A 22952-nucleotide genomic window follows, 5' to 3' on the forward strand; every position below is an offset into this window, starting at 1 on the left:
TCCTCAAGTTCTTATTACCTGTGTAACCTTGAGCAACTCTCCATTATCAACTTTCAAGAACCTCTCATGTTTTCAAAAAACAAAACAATTCTTTAACATAGCCAAGACCCTCGTGTCTAGTCTGCATCCAGTCTTTCCTGCCTTATCTCTACCTACTCCCAGGAATAGAGACTCGGTCAAAAATACTAGACCACTTCTTGTTCCCTTTCTGTGCAATTCCCGCACTTTGCCTTTATCCCTGTTGTTTCCGCTGTCTAAGTGACTCGTACCTTCCTCTCTTCTAGAAAAATCCTGTCTCTCCAAGGGATCCCAAATATCATCTCCATGAAACCTGTCCTTGATTTCTCAACTGGAAATCATGTTGTATTCCACGGTACAAATGGGAACATCTATAGTTATCACAGCTTTCATTTTAGTAATTTATCTTTTTAAGTTTATTTTGCATTTCCTGTGGAACACAGTACAGGATTTTACATTTACCGTTTTAAATTTTGAATTGTTTTCATCTTTATTTTCATGTAGTAGCCTATCTGAATGTAAAAGCAGGTCTGAAAAAGAAAAGATTATATAGTTCACTTGAGGCTAATAAGTATACACAAACACAGTCAATCTCTTAATTTTTCTTTCCTGTGGGATTTCAGATATATTCAATAACTACATATGTGTGAATTTATTCATATGGACTTTAAATTTTATCATCTCTTGTGACAAAAAGTGTGGTATTATTATCTTTGATAAATAAATTTTATTTCTTTATTTATTTCAGACAAGGTCTCACTCTGTTACCCAGGCTGCAGTGCAGTGGTGCGATCTTGGCTTACTCCAACCTCTGCCTCCCAGGTTCAAGCGATTCTCATGCCTCAGGCACCCAAGTAGCTGGGGCTACAGGCATGAACCACTGTGCCCAGCTGATAAATACATTTCAAACAAGTTTTCAATATGATTTTTTAAGAGTCAAATTAAATGACCATTTATGAACTTTCCCAAATTTATATTTGAACTAATATGTGATCTTAGAAAGATTGTCCTGTGTATCAGGCTGTTCTTGCATTGTTATAAAGCAATACCTGAGACTGGGTAATTTATAAGAAAGGAGGTTTAATAGGATCAGGGTTCTGCAGGCTGTATGAGCATGGCACCAGTACCTGCTTGGCTCCTGGTGAGGACTTCTGGAAGCTTACAGTCACAGAGGAAAGTGAAAAGGGAACAGGTACTCCACAGTGTGAAAGCAGGAGCAAGTGAGGAGGAGAAAGTAGGGATGGAGTCGTGGGGATGGAGGTTGCACACACTCCACATACTCTTGAATGACCATATCTCAGTAGAACTCACTATCACAAAGACAGCACCAAGGCATGAGGGATCAGACCATGATCCAAACACCTGCCATCAGACCCGACCTCCAGCACTGGGGAATACAAATTCAACTTGAAATTTGGGTGGGGAAAAATATTCAAACTATATCACTCTGGAAAATGACTAAGGAGTCAGCAAGTCTAGTCATTCACTCTATCAAATTTCAGTTTTAAGAGTCATGATAGGGATTGGGCACCTCTATTATTAAATGCAAAACAAACCATATGAAAACCTATAAAAGAATATTTGAAAACCAGAGGTGATTTGGATGCTTAGCAAGGACTGATGACCACTGTTCCAGGATGATACTGCAAGTTCAGAGCATTTTAAAGCTTAGGAAGCAGAAGCTCAGAAAGCAGAAATGATTGTGTCAAGAACAGGCAGAGATTGTGCAGCCAAACCTGGACTGGAACTAAGGACATCTAGCAACAGTTAGGGGGATCATGGGACCCCTTTGTTCTCTACATTTCCACCCCTACTTATCATCTCCAGGGTTCTATACCTGAGTTATCTATTTTAACTTTTACAGGTTACACTCATACATATATTACAAACCAGCATGTTAATTATAGATCATTTAAAAAATTCAATGCAGAAGCCTCACTGTTGCTTTTCTTTTGCTGCTTGGAATTCAGTCAGCGAAATTTGCCTCAGGTCCAATAATCTCAAAGTTTACCTCTTAATAAAGACAACCTCTCACTTGAGGGAGCACACATGTTCCCCAAAGAGAATCTGTCTTTAACCAACAAGCTCATTTTCTAGGCAAGTTGTGACTCAATAGCTCATGAGTTTCCAGGAATAGTGTATGCATGAATAAGAGCTACAAGGGGAAGTATTTAACACCGGCAGGAATAAAGATATTGACTATTATATTAAGTCAAAAGTATGCAGCCAGAAGTAGTATGATTTTCTTGATCAGAATGCTAGTTACATGGTTGTGTTTTCTTTGGTAAAATGCATCAAGCACTATAGGTATGATTAGTGCAGTTTTATGCATTCATGTTACACTTCAATGTAATGTTTATTTAATATAATAAAAAAAGTAATAATAACAGGGCAAGTCTTAGTTTGTCATTTAGAACAAGGCAGAGAGTGGAAAGTAATTACAAGAAATTATGCCAGACAACTACATCTAAAATCCAGCTTGCTATATTCCTAGCTCTGTGATGTTGGAGAAGCCATATCAGCTCGCAGAGCCTCAGATTTTTCCACATCTCCTAAATAGGAAAAATAAATACTTGGTTCATGAAGGTCCCATGCTGATAACATAATATGGTTAAAAAAAAAAAAAAAAGCACAGACTTAAAGAGCACCTGTCTCTTAGCAGAAATCAGAAACTCATTTCTTTGTTCTCATTTATTTCTTTGAGCCTTCTTTCCATCAAACACCATTCTGGAGCACAAAGGAAAACAGATAAGTTAGAGTTCTTGCTTTTTGAGTGGCATCAATAATATCCACCCCCTGACTCCCACCGGCCTGGCCCCTTTTCTTCCAATGCCTGATTCAAGTAGTTTTCCAGCCACTTCTCCCAACATCTCCCACACATTCTCTGTTTAGAGTAGGAGGATTGACCCTGCTACATCCGTCCCACCTCCTAGTGGTGTATGAAACACCTTTCTCTGGGCTTACATGGAGTACCATACCATCCTTTATAAAGCACTCACCACATCATGCTGTAGTCATTTTATTTTTATATCAAATAGTACTTGAATAAATGAATGGATGCATGCTCTTCCCCTGCCCTGTTAGGTCTCATACCTTCCTCGTTTGTCACCATAAATCTTTTTAGTCCAACAATATCTCTCCTTCTAATCCTATCTCTCTTTCAAATTCTATCTCTCCTTCTAATCTCTTGTAGTGATACCCTTTCTGTTTTTTTCCTTGATACACTCCAAATAGAAGTACTTGGAAGTACTTAGAAGTACTCCTTCCAGCAAGGCACAGTGCTCACACCTGTAATCCCAGGACTTTGGGAGGCCAAGACTGGTGGATCATGAGGTCTGGAGTTAAAGACTAGCATGGCCAATGTGGTGAAACCCTGTCTCTACTAAAAATACAAAAATTAGCCAGGCATGGTGGTGGGTACCTGTAAGTACTCCTTCCTCAATGCTCTAATATTACTATATTTTAACTTTCTTATTGCCCTTAGTGTAGCACAGGAAAAGTATAGTCTTTAGAATCTGTTAGACCTGGGGTTTGCTCCTGGTTTTAACATTAACTAGCTGGTGGCCTTAGATAATATCAGCTTCTCTGACTCCATTTTCTCACTGCTAAAAGTAGAGAAACAATTTCTACCTTTTCAGGATATTGTGAGGTTTAGAAGTAACTGATGTTTAAAGGGCTTGTCACATGCTCAATGCCAATTGCTCAATGAAGGGGAAATATTATTTCAACCTTGTATTTTATAATCCATGTAGACATTTTATCTTCTTCTCTTCTCTCCTCTTCTGACCTATAATGAAGGAACCATGTCTACTGTATCTCAGCAATGCTCTTATTGCCCAGTACAGCAAATGTTCAACATGTTTGAACAAAAGATAAATTTCTCAATGTTGGTGGCAGAGAAAGAATACCATACAATGTCTCTGCATCTCATATGAGTATTTGAAAATTATTCTCTAAAGGTGAATAATATAAGTGTCTCTCTGCTAGAGGATCATTTAATCTTCCTGTTGCTGCACAAAATTAGAACTGAATGGCACAGTCCACTCATACTGCTTAAGATCTTACAAGCACATATTAGCACAATTTTACCTGCCACTGGCTGTTTGTTATTCACCAGATTGTGGCCAATTTAGATAAGGTCTGCCCTTAAATACTGTAGTGGTTTAACTTATGGAATAATACAGGTGATGGTATCTATATGAAGAACATTCTTCCATTTAGATTAGATTTTGGAGGCTAGAAGCTGATAAATTTTCTTAACAACTAACAAGGCCAAGTTAGGACTATAAAGGTTAGGTCCCCTTTTTGCATGCAAAGTTCTCGTCTTTAAATTTCCTGATGTAGTAAAGTGTCAACAATGCATAATAACCATCCTCCAAGACTTTATTAAAATCCTGACCTTTGCTTCAAAGCTTCTGTTTGGAAGAATAAAAGCAAGGAAAGAAAAGCAGGTTTTTTCTAACAGTCTCCAGGAGCTTCAGGCCATAGGCCAGGAAGACAGGCTGTCTTTTGGAAAACATGCTTTGCCGGTCACTATCACTGATAGTGCCCTGTGGTGGCACTGGAGGAGCTTCACCAGAAAGTCAAACATTAAAGGAGAAGCAACTCAGAGAATGGGATTATGATTCTGCTATTACAAGTACCTACTGATCTCTGAGAGCTGCAGAATTCTCAGAAGATATTAACTTTATCTAAAACCCTGCACTAAGTGACAGCCAAACTCTGACGTAGCTACCAGCAGCACTGATGACATAGCTACCAGCAGCATGAGGTCATGTCCCTAGGATGACCCCAGCTCCCCATTAAGGTGCCTGCTTGAAAAAAAACTCAACTCTCCTAGGTGATTGCTGTTTTGCTTTAGCCAGTACCCAATGATAGGTTCTTGACCTCCCTTTCTTAAAGACTACTTAGAAAGGCTCACTTTTGTGAATGCGGGAGTTTTACAACTCAGCAGTGTCTCTCTCAAGGACCTGAGCGCGTGGGCCTCTGTCTTCCAATCTCTGTGGAAGAACAGAATCCTAACTTTAATAACTGCCAGCCAGCAGACACAGTTCGCACAGCTAGTCATTTCACTGACAAACCTCTTAGAAATGTTTCACTTCTCAGACTGAGATCCTGCTTTATTACCTCCCTCATTCTCCATTTAAAAGGCCAAATAACCTCTGTACAGAAAGGAATGAAGCTCAGCTCCTTCCTCTGCTATCAATAGCTACTAAATAAAATCTGTTTTCATGGCTTTAACTAATGTCAGGCAGTGTTTATCTTTGACACCTCCACATGGGAGTAGTGCACTTTGATGGGAGTCAGCTTCATCCCCATGCAGATAAATGGAGTTTGGAGGGGTTCCAGAAGTTCCCCTTTCCCCTCTCTTCTTTCAGGACTGCATGTAACCCAGATGGTGAGGCTGAGGGATAGAAATGATGAAAGCTGACTGGGCGCAGTGGCTCACGCCTGTAATCCCAACACTTGGGGATGGCCAACATGGTGCAACCCAGTCTCTGCTAAAAATAGAAAAATTAGCTGGGTGTGGTGGCATGCACCTGTAGTCCCAGCTACCCACGAGGCTGAGGCAAGAAAATTGCTTAAACCCAGGAGACAGAGGTTGCAGTGAGCCAAGATCGCACCACTGCACTTTAGAGTGAGACTCTGTCAAAAAAAATAAGAAAGGAAGGAAGAAAGAAAGAAGAAAGCAGGAAGGAAAGAAAAGAAAGAAAGACAAGAGGAAAAAGAAAAAAGAAAAGGAAATAAGTGAAACCTCCCACTGCATAGTCAAATTTCCTCTTCCAAACGACTTGAATTTCAATAGTTAGGTATGTGTTTGAAGAAATTAGTATGTATCGCCAACAAAGTGGAGTCCAGCTGTTGGCAATCAATGCCTTAACATAACTGTTTAATCTGCCTATTTTCCTACACCTAGCAGGAAAGAGAGGCTTTTATCAGAAACAGAGGCAATAAGAAGGAAGAGGGATACTGACTTGGAAAGCCAGGCACCAGAGGGGAAGTGGGGGCAGGGATAATTGAGTGCTGCAAGAAGAAATGTGGACAGCTAGAAAACAGATACAGGAGTCAGGTGGGCATGGAGGAAAAAAGAGCTGAGAGGTATAAAAGGTGGAAACATAAAAGGATTTGGAAGGTGACATAATTATTTTTTCCTTTTTTCACATGTTTTTTCTCTTGGCTCAGTCCTGCCCTTCACCTTCCTTCCAAAAATCTCAAAGTAAAAGGTCTCTATAATGCACTTTCTTTACTCTGTACCCAGCCATACAGACACACACACACACACACACACACACACACACACACACACACACACACATGCTATTTGTTGTTTTAGTTTTTGTCTTCCAATTATTCTGGCCTCCCCCAAAAAATGTAAATCAAAGGATGATGGCAATAAATCAGTCACTTAATATCTTTGTATCAAAGTCTAACCATGAGAGCTTTGGACTGAATTTATCACTCAATGAATGGTTATTAAATGAGTACTGTGTACAAAATATTGTCTGTTTGCCAGGAAAACATTATATTACCCTCCTGGAGTTAGCATTCTAGTAAAAAAAAAGCACTAAATAAGTAAATTAATTACAATGTAACATAATGTGCTATTTGACTAGGTTGTCAGGAGAGGCTTTGTTGGAAAGGGAAGAGTTGAGTAGGGACATTAATGAATAGGTGAGTAACAAAAGAGAGCAAGGCGCAGGGGAACAGCATTCCAGCAAGGGGACCAGAAAGTGCAGACACGCTAGTATGGGAAATGTTAGTGTGCTTGGTCAAAAGCAAGGAGCGTGCTATGGGAGATTTAAAGAAGCAACACAGTGCTGTCTCATGCAGGGCCACGGAAGGACTTTTAGGCTATAAGGCCTATGGGAATGTATCTAATCATGATGAGAAATCACTCAGTACTTGAAAGCAGAGCATAACATATTTTTTATAAAAGAATAATGAATATTTACATTGCATTTGTATATGCCAATCCCCATTCCAGGTGTTTTACTTACATAATCTAATTTAATTTAAAAACAACACTATAATGTATATTATTGTCATTATTATTCCTATTTTTTGGAGAATGAAACAGTGAAAAAAATTAAGTAAAATTAATATTATGTTAACTTGAACACAGGTAGTCTGGCTTCAGATTCCTTGATCTCAATCACTAGTCTGTAATGATTCTATTTTCATTTATAAGGGTCTCTGAAGTGAGGGGAATAGACTCTTTCTGTGAGAGTTTAAGCAGGGATATCAGTGAGGGGAGTGATGACAATGACTTGAACTATGGTGGTTGCGATGGGGAAGAGGAATGGTGTGGTTGGATTTGAGATGTTTTTTGAACGTAGTGGAAGTGGAAGGTTTGCGGATATAGTGGACATAAGACAATGAGAGAGAGTGATAACTCCAACTTTCTGACCTGAGCAACTGGGTTAAAGATAGCATTTCTGACAAAGCTCTGGTTCGGTGTGAGGTAGAAATAGAGTTTGATTTTGAAGTTTGAGATGTATTTAAAACATCAAACAAGGAGATAGAAAGGAGGCAGTATGGAATACAGAGGTTGTGGTTTGGGCTGATTTATATTTGCAAGTTATCATATTGATATTTTAGAAAGCTGTGCATCTGCCTGAGTTCCCCTAGGTAGAGAATATAAACACTCCAAGGATTGAGCTCTAAGACATTGTAACCTTCAGAGATCATGAAGAGGTAGAGGATTCAATAAGAATCTGATGAGGAACAGCAGATGAAATACACTATGAGTGAGTGTGAAAGAGCAACAGATTAACTGTGCCTAATGCTGCTGATACACGTACAATGAAGGCAGAGAACTGAAGATTATTGGCAAAGTGAAGATTATTGCAGATGCTCACTATGGAGTGATAGAGACAAAAGTGTGAATGGATTGGGTTCAAGGGACCAGCAAAATCCTGAAGCCCCTTCTAGCTATAGCAAGATGATTAAAGATAACCTACAAAAAAGGTGGCTGGAAAAGCAGGGAGAAGAAGAGAATAATAACACCTTTCCAAATACTTCAAACAATTGCAAAATATTTTGTTATGCATCTTCTACACATCCATCACAATTAGTCACTACCATCAATGAATTTGTAGCTTCATTTATTTGTTTAGGCAACTATTATTCATCACAGGTTTAGTATGTGATGGATATTTAATGGCTAGGGCTTTAAGATATTTTTCTTAATTGTTAGAATAACTGTTTTTCCATTTTTAATTACTATGACTACATAATAGGTGTACATATGCATGTGTGACATGTGATGTTTTGGAACAGCATACAATGTGTAATATCACAGCAGGGTAATGAGAACAGGGTATCCATCACCTCAATCATTTGTCATTTCTTTGAGGAACATTCCAGTTTCACATTTTACTTATTTTGAATACATAATTAGTTATTGTCGACTGTAGTCACTCTGTTGTGCTAGCCAATGCTAATTATTCATTCCAGCTAATTTATTTTTGCAACCGTTAACCATCCCTCCTTCCCCACAATTCCCCTTCCTCTGCTGCTCTTCCCAACCTCTGGTAACCATCATTCTACTCTCTACCTCTCAGGTCAATTGTTTTAATTTTTAGCTCCCACATGTGCGTGAGAACATGCAATATTTGTCTTTCTGTGCTTGGCTTATTTCACTGAAAACAAATCTAAAAGGACAAAAGGATGTTTATATTTCCATAATCCTAACACATCAACATTTTTGACATTCCCTTCAATTGCTGTTCATCCCTCCACAACCTTTACTCAACCTTACTATTTTGTAAGCCTTCTTCTTTGGAGACATATTTTCATAATATGATAATTATGACAGCAACAATGTTATTGTATGAGTAGATAGCATTGGTTAACTAATCATTTTCATTTCCAACCCTTATATGATTTCAAACCACAATATACTATGAATATCTGTCTATATGATTATTCATCTTAATGTTATTTTCATTGAGCTTTGAGTAGAACTTCAGTGTCCAGGACTACATCTGGTTGGATTCTGAATTACTAGCATGTTCTGTTTCTAGGTAGTACATGAGACAGTGTAGCAGCTAAGAGCATGAACATCGAGTGTCTCTAGTCTTATTTTGCATTTTCCACTTGTAGGCTTGTAGCCTTGGTCAAGTTATTTAAATTCCCTTTATCTCCTTTATAAACTGGAGGTAACAATAGCACCCTCTAGGTTGTATTGAGGGTTATATCAGTTAATATAGCCAAAGTCCTTATGATGGTGCCTTTTCATTTTGCAAGCACTGTGTAAATGCTTCAGTGTACTATATATATATAAAAGTCAGTGCCCAGAATATGTTTAATGAATGACTAATAAATTGCAAAAAGTTTCATTTTTTACTTCATACAGGTAACATTTTAAATTCTTTTGGATTATTTCCTCTTTGGTTGGTAACAACGTTGTGAACAGGTGCTGGGTGCCAGGTATCCAGAGATAAATAATAATTTTGAGCAATTAATTTTCATAAGCAATATTAAGAAATGATGTATCATGAACATTTTTTTTTTTTCCTAGTTCCATCACTCAGGCTGGAGTGCAGGGGCTGCAGTCTCGGCTGACTGAAACCTCTGCCTCCTGCGTTAAAGCGATTCTCCTGCCTCAGCCTCCCAAGTAGCTGGGACTACAGAGGCGTGCCACCACGCCCGGCTAATTTTTTGTATTTTTAGTAGAGACAGGGTTTCACCGTGTTAGCCAGAATGGTCTCGATCTCATGACCTCATGATCCACCCGCCTCGGCCTCCCAAAGTGCTGGGATTACAGGTGTGAGCTGCTGCGCCCGGCATCATGAATATTTCTATGGCTCCAATTACACTGGTATTTCGCCTTGGGAACTGAAGCTCTGCCAGGGTAGGGACAGTTTCTGAGTTTTGTACTGCTGTGCATCTATAGCAGGACGGGTATTTGCTGGTTTTCTTTCCTTCCCACTTACCAGGGCCCTTTTCTTCTTTCACATCTTTTTTCTTTCTTCCTCCTTCTCCTTAAATGCTTTCTCTGAATCTTGATTCTTGAATAAGTAAATCAGTAAGATTCAGTTAGGTAACCCTAGGAGGGGGAGAAAAACAGATGTGACGAGCAAGGTATGTTCGAAGAGTTGTCCATGTGGTAGGTGGCTTTGGTTAGGGAGTTTCAGAAATGGGGACCAGATATGAAGGGCCTCACCAGTCAGGAAAAATCATGACAGATCAGCAGTAGGAACACAGCAGAAGGAACCTGAACAAGAGAGATGACTTAATGAAAGCCTTTACAACGCTTCTCGGGGTGATATTCCAGACTACCATCTAGAGTGGCAGAGGGCAGCTGAAGGAAGGCTCTTGCAAAAACTTGGGGAAATGGAAATGAATGAAAGGGAAATACTTGTTTTGAGATCATTTCCTTCCATATAACCTATTAGTTATTTTATTCATTCACCATACATGTATTGAGCGCCTACTTTGTGCCAGACCCTGTGCTGAGCACGGGGTATATCCCGTGGACAATGTCGAGTCCGTCTGGTTTTCATGCCCTATTGCTTGCTCTTAGGACTGTCAGTTCAAGACGGCAAGAGCTCAGGACTGCAGAGATGGCATCCACATCCTGTCGCGCTCTGCCGGCGCACGGTGGTGGCGAAAATCGTGTAGTCTGAATGGATTTAAGGCCTTGCAGCATGATTGCTGCATACGTCGAGACAGGAAGAAAGGGCAGAGTGGCACGGGTTTCCACAGTGAGGGCACGAGCTTGCCTGAGCGCAAGTGTGCGCCTGTGTGTGGGGGAGGACCCCGCTTCCCACAGCGCCTGGCGGCGTGCCCAGCTGCGCCGCAGGACTGACCCTCTCTTTCCCCAGCTCGCTCAGGCCCGCGCCCGCGGCAGCAGGAGCCGAGGAGCCGAGCGCAGCCTCGCGTCCGTTCGCAGGCGGGCCCCGCGCCGCTCCTCCTCGCGGCGGGCGGGACTGTGCAGGGCGCCGCCCCGCGGCCGCAGCTCCGGGAAGCCCAGAGCGCGGGGGTGGATCTCGAGCCCGGGAGGCGGGTGGAGTCTGAGCCGCGCGGCCGTGGCCAATCGCGCCGCTCCGGGGGAGGAGCCCCAAAGGGGGAAAAGAAAGTGCGGCGGAAAGTAAGAGGCTCACTGGGGAAGACCGCCGGGATTCAGGTCTCCGGGGTCCGCTCCGGCCGGAGGCGCGGAAAGAAGCGGCTCCCGGCGACACTGCGCCCAGCCTCGCTGCTTGCGCTGCGCCCGCTCAGCCTCTCAGGAAAGGTGAGTCTCGCGCTGCCGTCAGGGCGCAGAAGTCACCGAGCCGCAGAATCTCGGGGTGGATGGGTTCTTAGAGATCGTATCGTGAAACCCTCCTACTTTACAGAAAGGAAAACTGAGGCACAGAACGTGGCAGCGGCTGGGATAGGTCATACTGCTAGTTGGGACTGGAGCCCGGATTCGAACCCAAACGTTCAGAGACCTGTCTTTGCTTTGCAGGGATTTAAGTAACGCAGTTTTGGGACGTCGGCTCGTTGCTGCCCCCATCCTCAGCACCCTGAGGGATATACCCCAGTTTTCCTTTTCACCGCCCCCTCCCTGCTACCACCCCACCGCCCACCCCCATCTCCGCCTTGGTTTCTCCAGACGCTGCTGTAAGCGCTGGGATAGAAGGAAGCAGTGTGTCCCAGCATGCCCACTCGGTATCACGCCGCTGTCAGCCCAGAGCTGTGACAGCCTGGGAAAATGCTGCTTGCAGCTTCACTCCCTCTTCCCCGACCTGCTTTCTCAGAAAGATGCCCCTGCCCAGGTGTCAGACCAGATTCTGGAGGAGCAAGGGGACAGGGGAGGGAGGCCCGGGTGCCAGTGACCTCCTGTGGTACTGTTTCTTCCCAGCCCCGGAGGAAGCAGAGCTAGTGGCCCTGTGGGAGACAGGGTCTCTTCATTTGGGAAGAGCTGACTTCATGGAAGCATAGAGCCCCTTACTTCTTCTAAATACTATGAAGGGGGCAAGGAAGCTGAGTTAAAGAAAAAAATCACAAACGTAAAAGCAAACTTCTGCTGTTTCCTTTAAGAGCTAGTCCCAGCCTGTCTTCCCTCCACCTCCTGGTTGTGAAATTGTGAACCAGGGCGCCACGCGAAGCATTTTGCTGCTCTGCTGTACAGATCCCTGGTTTAGCGACTGGATGAGAAAGAGGACTTACCTGGGGTTTTGACTCCAGCTCTGCCGTGTATTAGCTTGGCATGTGTCAACTTGGGCAAGTTATCCCACCTTTCTGATACTGGGTTTTTGTTTCCTTTTTTTCTTTCTTTTTAAATTCCAGCCGCGAAATGGAGATTTATGATGGTCACAATGAGCCCTTTGGGTAGTTGGGAGGATGAAATGGGACCATTCAACTAGCTTGTGTAGCACAGTGCCTGGCCTGGCACCTGGTTGGTTCAAAACTCATAGCAACTATTGTAAATATTGTCACATAGTAACCTTGCAGACAGTGGGTTTTCAGAAAGGTGATTTCATACTACCTTAGAGAGGCATTTAAAAAATACATAAATGTGGTGATTTTCTTCTTTTGAGTTTGAGCAGCTCTTTTATAATAAGAATTTTCTAAATGTTGTCATGTGTGATTTAGATCATGGATGCTTAGCTCGAAATGTAAAATTGATGTTTCTCAGTGATGTGAATTTCCTACTAGTTTTTAGGTCAAACCTGAGGCCTGTGAACTGGCCTGATCTGAGACGTCCTTTATTGACAAAGAGGGTCTTGAAATGGATAAGAGGCAGAAAGACAAGAGGAGAAAGTTGGAAGTTGCAGCTATGTTACAGATTGTTCTAAGCCCTCTATCCCTGCTCTCTTAGGTCAGTCAAGCAACCTTACATTTTTCATCTAGTATCAGAAAGCAACAACGTTCTTATATATTTCTTTTGGATTGTACAGAGATGCTGCTAAATTCAGACGCTTCCGGACACAAACTTGTCTTAAACACGAACACACAGATATTCACATGTCTTTCTGTATTATTGGTATTTTAAAATTAAATTAAAATTAAATGGATTCCCTCCTACACTCTTACCCTAATTGTGACAATTGATTTTATTCTGATGCACTTCATACAATTATTTACTACTACCCACTGGGTTTGTCATAAGTCCTTAAACTGAGTGTTCAGCATTTGTATTTGGCTGCCTCCTTCACAGGCCATAGCATTTGTATGCAGTATTGATAAGTGCTTGAGAACAGGGTGTGATATATCTTGATGGAAGATAAAGTGGTGCCCACTTAGGTACCTCCTGCACCAAGCATTTGTAAAGGATGGGATCACCTGCTCCCATCGGCTTGTTCCGTGTACACGCATTGTGATGAGCTTGCTGGGATACATCTGAAGTGTGCCTGAGAGACAGGGGCCATGTGGCAGAAAAGGAAAGTGTTCAAAATAAGGTCAGATCGTGAGGGTGGAAGAGAGATTAAAAGTTAATTCCCTTAGTTCTGGTTCCTCAAAGAAAGATTGGTCAATTATACCCTTCATTTTTACACAGATTATTACTGTTACTAAAACATGTAACAGTAATGTATGTGGAGAAGTTTAAAATTTCCAAAGTGCATTTTATTTTATTCCTTGTTGACAATAGCTCTGGGAGGACATGGCAGGAAAATTGATAGAGGAAGGAGCCCATGTTTTGTGGTCAGACCTACTTGATTTCAAATTCCAGTTATCATGCCTGAGTAGTTGGGTGATATTCAGCAATTTATTCCATCATTTAAAGTTTCTGTTTTATCCAGTTCTAAAATGGAAAAAAATGCTTATTTTAAAAATCTTTAAAAAGAATAAATTCAATAGAATAATGTCAAGTACAGCTAGTGAATAGGTGCTCATTAAATGATAACTCTTCTTAGCTAATCTAAATTTATTGAGAACATAACTGGAATGAGACTCAGTTAAATGAAAAGTTGCTAGAGGTCAAATGTTAGTATGTTTCAACTCTGGGAATACAGTGCACACCTTTTCATATCTAGTTTAGGGCATTTCACATCATACTCTGTTTCCTTGCCAATGAGATATTTAACAATTTACTTCAGTTATTAGGTTGGACTTATTTGGTTGGTTACTTCAGGAGATCCTTTTTGTTGAAAAGTGGGCATTTCCTTGCAGAGGGAACAATCCTTAAGCACAGTTCTGTAGAGTTTAGTGGGGCCAACTGCCACAGGAGGGAATTGAAAGCAGTGGTCTCTAAGACAACCTTCCTTCTCTCCTGTGTTTGATGTAATACACCTTTGATTCCTAAGAGAAAGGGTACTAAATAAGAAGACATAAAGTACAGAATTATGTCACTCTTTTCTTCCCGTTGTGAGTGGTTTCTTCCCTCTGCCATCCTCATGATAGTTCAAAGGCTGGGAAGAAGCTTGAACAACAAATATCATGAATGTCCATAGCATTGTTCAACATCCTTGGACAATTTTGTGTGTACTAAGGTAGACAGAACAGTGTGCAAAGGAGGCATTTGCAGAAAGAGACCGCTGCTTAATGGTGGTGCTGATCACTTGTCTGGAGTTTCAGTCCTTGCGGAAAGTGATGATGGAAGGCTTACATAGGAAGATGAAAGGATCTGTTTCTGACCCAGGCAGTGAGGCTATTCATCTACTGAGACTCTTCATAGGCCATTAGATCCCTTTTCATTGTAGCAAGCACACAGGCTTGCAAATACAGTTGTAGAAGAAATGTTTTGCTCCTTGCTTTTGGGATTTTGGAGCATATGTTTGCTTTTGCCCAAAGGTAAGTAGTTAGCATCATCTTACCTGGCACAGTTAGGAAAGCAGAATGTGGCTGGAGGAAATCAGAGGAGACAGGAAAGAAAAAACTACAATTACCTCTGGCCTATACACAGCTTCATTTGTTGCTCAACTTCATCAGGCTTTTGCTGGTGACACAGATGTAGGATCTGGCGAGTCACTGTTGCCTTGACCATGAAATATTAAAGAGAGCCACCTACTGTGCTCTTTGCCCATTTTGGAAATGGTTCTGTGTAGAAAAAATAACGAAACACTGAAGAACAGGAAGGTTACAGAATATTTGGCATGTGATATTCTGAGGGATAAATTAAGGTTAGCCACTCATTTGATGCTTTGTTTTTTGTTATTTTTATTTATTTATTTAGAAACTGAGAATGCACAGTTTACAGTGATAGGGTTGTTAGGAGACATCCCTTTAGTCCACCTTCATTCTAACTATCTCTGGCAGCTGTGGTAGTGTGGATCTCAAGAGTCTGGCTGAAATCTGAGGCAAGTTATTCTGTAGGGATGATCTTTTGGCTCCACAGCTAGGAAATAGGAACACTGATGCCTCCTTAGAAGCTTAAGTCCCTATTTGTTTCAAAACCTTATTCATAGAAAGCATTTAATAAACACTGATTCTGTCTTCTGCCACAACTCCTTCAATGTATTTTTCTGTTAAATTATGATCAAAATTTAACAGCCAAATTTACTAGTCTGCATTGTTATTTGTGCTGAATGTCTTAAAGATATCATCTCATTCAATCTTCACAATAATCCCGTGTTTTTTTTTTTTTTTTTTTTGAGGAAACCAAGGCTCATAGAGTTACATAGCATGGCCTATGTATTAGTCTGTTTTCATGCTGCTGATAAAGACATACCCAAGACTGGGCAAATTGCAAAAGAAAGAGGTTCATTGGACTTATAGTTCCACATGGATGGGGAAGCCTGACACTCATGATGGAAGGCAATGAGGAGCAGGCCTTGTCTTACATGGATGGCAGCGGGCAAAAACGAGAGCTTGTGTAGAGAAACTCTCGTGTTTAAAACCAACCGATATTGTGAGACCCATTCACTATCATGAGAACAGCATGGGGCAGACCTGCTGCCATGATTCAGTCATATCCCCTGGATTCCTCCCACAGCATGTGGGAATTGTGAGAGCTACAAGATGAGATTTGGGTGGGGACACAGAGCCAAACCATATCAGCCTATGTAACAGCACAAAGCAAGAAATGATGCCAAGACTCATCTATGCATTTTATTTTAGAGCTAGGAAGAACTTCCAATTGTTCCATCTCTGGACTAGAACTGAGGACTTAGACTAAGACAAATGACCTGCCCAATTATCATCCTACATCCTCATCCTGGTATTATTTTTCCTGTGACTGAAAAATATCTTTATCTTTGGACCTAAAATGTGGGAGACTGAACTAGATGATCTCTAAATTTCTTCTGCTCTGATGCATTGTGTGTCTTTGAGATTCCTTTCAACTTTGAGATTCTGTAATCACATCTATTTGCAAAAGTTAAAGCTAAAATGGGGAAAGGGAAGTAAACAGAAAATACCCTTATTGTTTTATGCCCTGGAGATGTGTTTTTCTTAACAAAGAAGGGTAAGAGAAGTCAGCATTTCACCAACACATGTACTGTTGTCATTTCATTTAAATACAAGAATAACTCTCAGATATATATTCTTATATCCCTTTTACAGATGAAAGAACTGAAGCTCAGAGAGACTTGTAGACTTGCCCAAGATTATCCAATTAGTGACAACTGGAACCTGTGTGTGCCTGAATGCAAAGCTTTTTGTCCATACAGCATATTTGCTAGATACCACACCATGAAATCTGGAAACTTATATAACCAGATTTGTAAATGACCCTCTCTATATTCTCGCACCATACTACCTTAGCTTCTGTCTCTTCTCCTCTTCTTCTACTCTTTCCTTTCCAAACATGCTGCTCAAATCCTTTCTTGATTCTCGCCAGTTCACAAAACCCCTTTAAATGCATATAACATCTTCTGTCTCTATTGTGATTTTTTTTTTACTGTGGTCCAGTAATTTGTAATTTGCAGCTTTATTTTTGTTCATCTCCATTGGGCACAGGGCAGAATAAACTATGTCATCAGCTGAGAGACTTACAAACTTGTCTCTATCTGTCTGTCTATCTATCTGAATTGTACATCAGTCATCTTTCTATCTAGCTCTATTTATTAGTGAAGTTAAAGAAAGATAAAACATATTAAGCCCCTAGCTCTTAATAGCTGGCACCTAGAAGGCACTTGGCAAATATTCATTTCTCCCTCATCATTCAGCACTGCTGTTTACCCAAATCATTACTCATTTAATGAGTCTCAGATGGAGAGGGGGAGTATATTGAGTAGATGCCCCAGCTGGTCTAAAAGAATGTGCCACAGTTTGGCAAACAATTGGGATGGCAAAGGATAGGAAATGAATGTGATATTTACGTTCAAATATCAGCTGAGGGGATGGTTTATTCTGCCCTATGCCTAGCACAGTGACTCATATGTAATAACTGCAAATTGAGTGGATGATGGGTTCATATTATGTCAGTAGGCCCAAAATGGACTTTCTGGATTTCTCATGCTTTATCAATAATATTAGTTATGTCACTGTTTGCCTCTACATATTAATAAAGGAAATAAAGTTTTAATTTCCTTTAATTTTGCAGTCACAAAATCAGATAATGATAAGGAGTCATAGGCTCTAAGAAGGTTAGACATTACTGGCTCAGTGATGGGAAACCCTTTCTGTCCTAATAATAAAGGGTGTTTTGCAGAAAACACAGTGAAGGATGATGCTGAAGTGCACGTTTGCATTTATTGACAGCAAGAGTAGTGTCAAGTGTCATAAATTGTCAGAGAGAATGTAGGAAGTTTCCATTGAAGTGGGCAGCTGCAGCAAGTCTCAATCTCAAGATTTCTAAAATCATTGAAGAATTTACATCAGTTCAACTATTATTTGATATAATTGGCATTGGCTGAACATATGAACAGGTAACCTTTTATGTCTTCTTTATATCCACCAGATGCTTGTGATTTCTACCTTTCTGGCAGAAAAGTCCTCATAATTACACTGGCTTCCTCCTCTGCCAATCAATGCTAATGACAACAGAAATGGGAAGCAGTCATTTTATAAGCTCTGATGTCTGGAAATATTCCTTTAATAGATAGTACAGTTTCTTACACCAGTATGGTTAGATGCTACCACAACTTAAAATTGTGTTTCCATAATATAGTGGACTTTGACGTCTAACTGATGTGCCTGGGTTTGACTTCAGCCAAATTATTTGGTCTGTCTTTGTCTTATTTTTGTGATCTGTAAAATGGGAATAATAAACCCATTTTGTCAGGCTTTTGGTGTCGGTCAAATGCCATGACATTTATTAAGAGTCTTGTCCATAGGGATTTTATCCTCTATTACAATTAACAATAGCAATGAAAATTGTTTCATTGTGTGCCCAAATGGATACTGAATTAGGAAAAGAAAGGCCCAGGTTGAAATAATAACAGTTTTTGTTTGTTTTTATGTAACTTTAAGCCCTCAAAATGCTTGTTATTGTATATACAAATATATACACATATAACATTTTTTTAACAATAATTCTGAGGTAATCAGGGCAGGTGTTGCTACTGTTTTTACATCCTGAGTCTCAAAGGGGCTATATATTTGCCACAGCCAAGCAGCTAATAAATGGTGGAACCAGGATTTGGACCCTAGTTTTCTAACTCCAATGTTATGTGTTTTGTTTTGTTTTTCCTCAGTCATCAGCCCTGGTCCTGATTAGTGGCTTTTCCTCCTCTAGACTCCTCATTTTCACCCCAAAAATAAGGAATTTGGAAAATATGCTGTCTGAATTAGAATGTTTTATAAATCAGCGACTGTAGAACAGTGTCTTAGGAGGTATCCCATTGGCCTCAGTGAGAATTATAACTCTGTACTGAGAGTCAGATCCATAAGGACACCTTATGTCCTTAAGGATGAGATTCTGCCACATTCCTCTGACCTGCAGACCATTCTCCATCTGCCTCATTCCCTTCAGAATCCAGGTTTGGGGATGGGCAGAAAAAGTGGATGAATGGGTTAAGGCACATGGGCATTTAATATTTGAGAAATGAAACTGGAGCCTTTCTTAAAAAAAAAAAAAAAGCAAGTTCTGTATTGTCATTAATCTCCATGATTTTCTACAACAAAATAAAGGATAAAATATTTTGGTTCAATTTGAATTCTAGCATTATGAGTACATATTTTTGCTTTCTTCTTTGGAGCTTTTAGTGCCCACAGAAGAAGCTTGACTCTCCTTAAAATACGAGTTCTTTCTGTTTATAGAAATGATGGAGATTTGAGAGTGGTAATACACACTAAATAGCACTCTAAGATTATACTTCAGTTTCCCAATTGCAGAGGGAGACAGTGGTGGGGGCAGCAGATGAATGGATAGAGAGGATAGTAAGAAGTAGGCTGGCTTCAGAATCAGGGCTGGGTTTCAATTCTAGAGACTGCATGTTTAGCCTTTCCAGACTGTTTTCTCTTCTATAAAAGGCTATAAACATGCCCTTCCCTTCCCTCCCTCCCTCCCTCCCTCCCTCCCTCCCTCCCTTTCTTCCTTCCCTCCTTCCGTGTATGTATGTATGTATGTATGTATTTATTATCTTTCTATCACTATTTAATAGTAAGGTTAAAGTAAGATAAAATATATTAAGACCCTAGCTCTTAATAGCTGGCACCTGGAAGGCACTCAGTAACTATTCATTTCTTTCTCTTAATTCAATGCTGCTGTTTACCCAAAGCCTCACTCATTTGATGAATCTCAGATGGAGAGGAGAAGTATATCAAGTACATGCCCCAGGTAGCCTAAGAGAATGTGCCACAATTTGGCAAACAATTGGATGGTAAATGATAGAAAACGAATGTAATATTTACCTTAAAATATTGCAGAATATTGCAGAATCTTTCGTGTGTACGAAGAATTAGACCAGTGATAAATTGTAGTGCATGGATCTTCTACATCAGAATCATGTGGATAGCTTCTGAAATGAGCGGATATCTAGGGTTTCTGCACTGAAGTCTAAGAATCACTGGATTAGAATTTTCAATTTCAAGAGGCAGGATATTGTAGGAATTTGATTTGGATTCAAATTCTGCTCCATCTGTGTGAACCTAAGAAGGTTATTTAACTTTTCTCATTGGGGGGTGGGAAGAAGTAACTAATTTAATCCATATGAAGTGCCTAAAACACAGTTTTACTTAAGTATATAAGCCAGTTTTTGAAATACCTTGTGTGACTTTAACTTACATTTTATTTACTCTCTGACTAAATATCCCAGATAACTATATGACTAAGTCTTTCATTTTTTTTGAAGTCTTTGTTCAATATATTCTCAGGGAAGGCTACTTGGGTTGCTTGACTTTGCAGGGGTTGGGGTAGGAGAAGCAGGAGTAGGGCAGCTTGCTCTCAGAAATCCTGATCTCTCTTACTCTACTTTATTTTTCCTTTATTCTGTGGCATTTGTTACCCTATAAGCTTACACTTACTATTTTATTATTTTATTTGGTCTGTTTTTAAAATTTAACTTTTAAGTTCAGGAGTACATAGGTAAATGTGTGTTGTGGGGGTTTGTTGTACAGGTTATTTCATTGCCCAGGTATTAAGCCTAGTACCCATTAGTAATTTTTCCTGATCCTCTCCCTCCTCCCACCTCCCCAGTATGTGTTGTTTTTCTTTATGTTTTCATGTGTTCTCCTTTAGCTCCCAATTCTAAGTGAGAACATGCAGGATTAGGTTTTCTGTTTCTGTGTTAGTTTGCTAAGGATAATTGTCTCCGGCTCTATCCATGTTCCTGTAAAGGATATGATCTCAATCCTTTTTATGGCTGCTTAGTATTCCATGGTGTATATGTACCACATTTTCTTTATCCGGTCTACCATTGATGGGCATTTAGGCTGATTCCATGTCTTTGCTATTGTGAATATTGCTGCAGTGAACATACACATGCGTGTGTCTTTGTAATATAATAATTCATATACCTTTGGGTGTATACCCAGTAATGGGATTGCTGGGGTGAGTGGTATTTTTCCTTTTAGGTCTTTGAGGAATTGCCACACTGTCTTCCACAATGGTTGAACTAATTTGCACTCCCACCAACAGTGTATAGTGTTCCTTTTTCTCTTTAACTTTGCCAGCATCTGTTATTTTTTGACTTTTTAATAGTAGCCCTGGATTTCTCTAATAATCAGTGATGTTAGGCTTCTTTTCATATGCTTGCTGGTTTCATGTATGTCTTTTGAAACGTGTCTGTTCATGTCCTTTGCTCATTTTTTTAATAGGGTTGTTTTCTTTCTTGTAAATTAGTTTAAGTTCCATCTAGATGCTGGATATTAGACCTTTGTCAGATGCATAGTTTGCAAATTTTTTCTCCCAAAGCAAAGGTTTTCTGTTTGCTCTGCTGATCATTTCTTTTGTTGTGCACAAGCTCTTTAATTAGATCCTATTTGTCAATATTTGCTTTTGTTGCAGCTGTTTTTGGTGTCTTCATCATGAAAAATCTTTGCCCATTCCTGTGTCCAGAATGGCATTGCCTAGGTTATCTTCCAGGGTTTTTGTAGTTTGGAGTTTTGCATTTAAGTCTTTAATCCATCTTGAGTTCATTTTTATATAAGGTGTATGGAAGGGGTTCGATTTCAGTCTTCTTTATATGGCTAGCCAGCTACCCCAGCATTATTTATTGAATAGGGAATCGTTTTCTCATTTCTTATTTTTCATTTCCCCTCTAATAGGCTGTAATGTCCACAAGGACAGGGACACTTTATTTGCTTATTGCTGTATCCCAGGTGCCTAGAATAGTTTCTAGCAAATAGCAGATGGCTGATAATAAATCAATGATAAATAAATAAGTGTATGGATAGATGTTAGTGTGATTATTTGTCCCCAAGAAGTAGAAAGAGATAGAACCGAATAAGAGAGTAAATTATACATGTAATATTAAAATAAAATTTGACATAAATATATGCACATATACACACTTACATGCATATACATATGTGTATAGAAGTATATGTGTGTATATTTGGAATGCTGAGTATACATTTAAATATTTAAATAATAATTTATATCTATGTACATATATATGCAAGTGTACCTGTATATATGTATATGTAAAAATAAGCATAAGTATTTATTTATCTATATATTTAGGAGTTTTTCAAAACTACCTGAGGAAGCAGAGATGTTGAAGTGTTTACTTGTTAGGTTGCTATAGCGATAGGGAGAAAGACAAAAATATATACATTTGAGTAAAGAGGCAGCAGACAAACAGATGAAATACAAGTGATTTCAGGATAAGAAATGAAAGGCTAAGATTAAAACAGCAACCAACATTGGAGGGATGCAGAAGAGGAACAGTTTTTAAGTAGAGTAGTCAGAGAAGTGATCTCCGAGAAAGTGACATTTGAACTAAGACAAAAGCTTGAGAAGGAGCCAGGTTAGGCCTGAGGTTGTCACTGAGGTAGTGGGTCAGGTAAGAGGGAGAGAAGAGCTGGATGTAAGGTTCTAAGATGGGCGGGGCTAGGTCAGACTTGTCTTGCAGGCCATGGTGAGGAGTTTGGATTTTACACAAAGCGTCACAGGGAGTCACTGGATGATGACCAGGTCAAATATATTTAGAACCTTGAACAGAGAGGAAGGAAAATAGAACTTATTTAATAAGATGAGAAGATCAACTGCTCTTATTTCATCATACAGGCTGTTATGAACAGATGAGAAAGACAATTTGGTTTCACTGATGTTTCATTCATATCCTGTCATTCCCGTTAGAATGTTTCAAAGGGGAAAGCGAAAACCCAGCTAAAATGGGGAAAACCTATGTATGTATATGTGGCTTTGCTTTTTCTCAAATAATACCATTCTTATTTCCAAATGCATTAAGTAATGGATGGAAATGTATGCACTATTGCTCAATTCAATTCAGCTGGAAAATTTACAGTTCTTGTGTAGGTGTTTTATGTAATCAATTCCCCAAAACATTGAACCTAGAGCTATTTCCTTATGAAACCTCAGCTACCAGTTTCTGAAATCTGCTGTAGTGAAGAGTAAACATGTGAAAGGCAAATTTAATTCCATACATGATCAATTTCTTCTTTCTGACTCTACAAGTTTAAATGGTACGTAACTCTTCAAGAAGTGGCTTACAGGT

General features: G+C 39.9%; 1 protein-coding gene across 4 annotated transcripts in view; it reads left to right on the plus strand.

Moving 5' to 3' along the window:
• The first annotated feature begins 11119 nt into the window (after window positions 1-11119).
• Window positions 11120-22952, plus strand: part of IL1RAP (interleukin 1 receptor accessory protein) — a 154538-nt gene continuing 142705 nt past the window's right edge. For all 4 annotated transcript variants that reach the window (XR_004734374.3, XM_078350128.1, XM_008981394.5 and 1 more), the window contains exon 1: window positions 11120-11254. The gene's annotated coding sequence lies outside the window, so the exon portion shown is untranslated. The remainder of the gene's footprint in view (window positions 11255-22952) is intronic.

This window comes from Callithrix jacchus, chromosome 15 (genome assembly GCF_049354715.1).
Source record: "Callithrix jacchus isolate 240 chromosome 15, calJac240_pri, whole genome shotgun sequence".
NCBI classification, from domain to species: domain Eukaryota; kingdom Metazoa; phylum Chordata; class Mammalia; order Primates; family Cebidae; genus Callithrix; species Callithrix jacchus.